This window comes from Etheostoma spectabile, chromosome 5 (genome assembly GCF_008692095.1).
Source record: "Etheostoma spectabile isolate EspeVRDwgs_2016 chromosome 5, UIUC_Espe_1.0, whole genome shotgun sequence".
Taxonomy (NCBI): Eukaryota; Metazoa; Chordata; class Actinopteri; order Perciformes; family Percidae; genus Etheostoma; species Etheostoma spectabile.
The window spans coordinates 5,439,590-5,444,087 of record NC_045737.1 but is presented as its reverse complement, the minus strand read 5'-3'; the positions used below and the strand labels follow the sequence as shown (position 1 = coordinate 5,444,087).

Below are 4,498 nucleotides of genomic sequence, written 5' to 3'. Positions count from 1 at the left end.
ACACACACACAAACACACACAAGTAGACACACACCCATGCTCTCTTGCCACAGACTCTTGGAAAGTCACATGGGCTCTCCCTTCTGTATGAACTAGCGCATGCACAATCCTCAGACGTAAAGCGCTAATTGAGCAGCTGATGCTCCCATCCCTCATCAGTCTTGTCTCCCTTGGAGACACCAATCACAGCATGCTAAAAATACCCTTCCCATGATCCTCCCTGAGTTTACCCTCATGCCTGTTTGTGTCTTTGTATCCATATGTCTGGCTTTCTGTATGTTTAACAAAGGAAGGTACATGGAAACAGAGCCAGCTTCTGTTATCATTAAGGAAAACTTAATTAAAAGTTATTTGTTCAGCTCCAATGAGTCTGTCTCTAAGTCCTTGTGCACTTCTGTGTGCACATGCAAGCTGCAATTGATTAATTTTCCTGTATTTGTGTGTGTGTGTGTGTGTGTGTGTGTGTGTGTGAGTGAATATTTAGTAGTTGCATCATAAAAGTGAACGTCGAGCACATCCATGCTCAGCAACATCATCAACAATTTGACTGTATACAGGGTGTGAGACAACTGTCCTTTTGTTTTATCCTATTTTTAGCATTATTTTACAGCTTTTTACCAGAGTTTCCTATTAAATTCTTTAAATGTATCCAGGAGGTCTACACTCTCCAAATGCCCTTATAGTTAGTACCATATGGAGTTCTTTTGTAGGAAATGTGTAGTAGATTATTAGGAGAGTAGCCATATGCAGCCATTGTGGTGAGGTGGTTACTGAAGGATATTTCAGTTGAGCTATCTATCAGCTGTCCTGTTGACACTTCACGGCTTAACTTGGATCAGTTTTCTCCCCATGAGAGGGTAGAAGAGTACGGGTTGATGAGGTAATGTGACCGAGCAGAGCAACACTGCCAAGGAGGAGAAAATGTACGGTTTTTTTCAGGACACCACCTTTCCCAAGTAGATTTTTGTAGTCTATAAAAAGTACTCAGTGGGTTTTAATGGTTACTTTGTCAATTCTTTTTATTGTTATTCACTTTTTCACTACGTTATTATTCCTGACACTCTCCACTGCGACCTATTATCTGATTAAAGCATAAATCTTGTTGTTAGGGGAAAGAAAGCAGGTAGGGAATAGCACAGGGTAAAGTTTCCCAAGACAACACGAGAGCCAGGAGGAAGAGAGAGGAGATAGAGAGAATATGAGGAGAGAAAGTGGACTGTACAGGACTGGGTGAAGGTTAGGAAGGATGTGCTCAACAGACTCAATGTTACAGAATAAATTAAATATGAGTGAGGTGGAAGAAAGGGCAAGAAAAGGTATATAAACATAGACCGTTAATATTAATTGACAGAGCAAGTGTGACGTCACCCATTTGTTTGGGGAGATCTGATATGAGTCGTCAAGTTTGCCGTTATGGGTGCAGCTATCTTGGTTGCGGATGTATCGATTTTAGACAAGAGGGAGGAGTGAGGGAGGAGCAATAGTGTGTAACACTCTACGTTACACACTTTCACTGGCAATCTGGATTCAACTGCTGCTGAAAGCTAGCCTACGTAATTCAAGTTAAGATGTAACTTAGCTAGGTTTAAAACAAATCTTGGTCCCATAGTTATATTACATATAAGACAGGCCGCAAACTGTCAAATTCACATGGCCACGCCCTAAAATACCCCCTACTTTATCATTGATTTTAAAAAACAACCATACCATTATTCAAAAAATGATCATTATGTAGTGCAGAAGGCTTAAAACTTGCAATTGAGACCATAAATCAAGTGAGAAGTGGGTCACTTTCTCATAGACTTCTACAGAAACCAACATCCTTTTACAACTGCACATGTTGCCCCCCGCTGGAATTCAGATAGAATGCAGGTTTAAGGCACTTCTGCATTTGCAGCACTTCGCCAAACCGGACGCTTTGTCCATTGAGATTAACAGTATATGTATGTAAATGAGTGTGTGTGTGTGTCTAATGACGAGGCCGTAGGTTTGGTTTCAGAAGTAAAGGGGGAACTTAGGTGTTGTTAACAATGTATCAGTCTAATAAAACATTGTGATTATATTGATAATTTTTCTTTCAATAATAATGGTAATCCAAACTATCAAATTCCAAAAATAATCCAAAAACAAATTTTGTTAATCAGAAGTCCTTATCATCAGAAAAATGTAGTTGACCTCTTATTACCTTATGTGTGTGTGTGTAAATGGTGTGAATTAACCTGTACTCTGTAAACTGCTTTAAATGGTTGTTAAAAGTAGAAAAGCGCTGTAAAAATACAGTCCATCCAAATATTGTTGAACAGAAATGTAATGAAACAGTAGCTTAAGCAAAAGCAGCAGGCAGGGAGAGAGCGGTGTCACAGAGCACTATGACTGATGTTCAGTTATCTTTTTAGGAGGATATCAATGTTTACTCAAAAACCTGCAGAGGAGGTGGCAGTACTTTTTCAAGCCCGGAGTAGTGTCTGAAGATTTTCCTCACAAAATTCAGACCAAAGAAAGTGCCTTTAAACTTCTTGCTTGTAAAGCTTAATGCAGTGAGTGCATGGTGCTGTGAGTCTATCAACATTTATATCAACTCCAGTTTTAAATCCAACTAGTGTGTGTGTGTGTGTGTGTGTGTGTGTGTGTGTGTGTGTGTGTGTGTGTGTGTGTGTGTGTGTGTGTGTGTGTGTGTGTGTGTGTGTGTGTGTGTGCGTGTGTGTGTGTTGCAAACAGCCTCTCCATGCCACTTAGTTATTGCTGGTGTATCTTCATCCATGCCCCCCACACAGCACAGGACTCAACCTTTTGTCGTCCCCTCCTCCCCTGTTACCTAACTCCTTCCCTCCATATTTTACACCCTACCCCACTTTATCCTTCATTCTCACACATCGACCTGACTCATGCCCTTTTGGCCTTCACACATACAGTACATACAGTACAATCAAACTGTTGTGCCATCACTCTCTTCAAACTAATGCTGGATGCGCCTCTTCTGAAAGAATTTACAGCCACTATCTCCGCCTCTCCTCCTCTCTGTTTTTCTCTCATCTTCCCTCATCCCATTTAGAGGTAAATCAATCCTTCTTGGCTCAGGGTCAAAGAGCTGAAGCAGTAAGCAGCTCGGCTGTCTCAGTTGGTTTGGGAGGGGCATGATGTAGTCATCAAATTAAAGGCCTCATGTAGGGCTGGGTACTTTAGATTCATACTTCTAGGCACCGACTGAATTGCCTCCATAGTTTTAAATATTGAAAAATGCATTGTCATTTAGTACCAGATTTTAATACCTCATCAATCTCATCAGCGTAAGTGAGCCAATAAGCATGCATCTTGCTTGTACAAAGATTTAATAATGTTGGTGATTGGCTGTAACCAATTGGTATTGAAAAAGTATCATTCAGAAGCCGGTATCGAAGTAAAGTTATGGGCATCAAATTTTTGAACAATACCCAGCCCTAGCCTCACACCTCTTCCTAACTTGACGTGATGTGAACATGCAAAGAGTGTTACATTGTTTTTCAGTGAAGGTATCCTAACCTGCTCAATGCGTTGGCGAACAGGCTAAGCGGCGTGCTGCTTGTTTGAAACCTGGCTCTATTTTTGCTAAGTTTTGCGTTCCATCTGCCAGTTCACTTGCCTGCTGTATGTTCATGCACCTATGAAAGGATACATTCTGAAAAATGACCCAAGATTCAATTAGAACTATTGCAGTTTCTGCTTCTCTGTGTTTTATGCTACTCAGTAAAATAGCAAACATTTTAGTTTGTGTGTGGCTTTTTCTGCAGTTCTTTACGAGATTCTGATGGATTCAAAACCTTTTGCACTACAGTTTTTTTTTTAAAGTGAACAACCCATTGCTCAGAAAATACACTAACATATTAGTTGTCAAAGTGCACAATTTTAGAAGACTTCAAGTGAAGTGAGGTAAAAGCTTAATGGATGGAGTCTCCTCAAAGGTGTGCATGGTGTTGCATTTAGTTGTACACATCAAAAGTGACAGAACTAGTTGTGTAAAGAAGGAGAAAAGAGGAAAGAGAAGTTCAAAACCTTTCTACTTTTTCATCTTGACACATCTGGCCCATTGCTGCATGACGTGGGTGTGCTGGTCAGATTGTGGTTTCAGAAAGTCACAAAAATTGGAGATGTGGAGAATATGGAGATGAGAATTTAAGCAGGGTTTAAACTTCTCTCTTCCGCTCTCTTCACACAATTTTGGGTGTAGAAGTGAGTGCAACACCATGAGTCCCTTCAAGTAAATCATCCCCAATTTCAGCAGTTCATCCCCACTTTTTAAGAGTCAAACACTGAGTGTTTTAAGAAGGCTGCTGCAAGGACTTTGGGATAAAGTGTCCTCGAGATGGTCTAGGATCACCGTCTATATTCAGAGCACTAATCTCAGCCATTAGAGGGGAAACAGGAAGCTGACCCAAGGTTAGTGCTGACCTTGTTCTGTTTGTACAGCCTGTCCCGTTCTTATCTACCAAAATCCACACACACACACACACACACACACACA

General features: G+C 40.7%; 1 protein-coding gene across 1 annotated transcript in view; it reads left to right on the top strand.

The window, feature by feature from the left end:
- The window catches only part of frmd3 (FERM domain containing 3), a 51,069-nt gene that overhangs the window by 37,973 nt on the left and 8,598 nt on the right, over window positions 1-4,498 (top strand). The gene's annotated exons all lie outside the window — the stretch shown is intronic.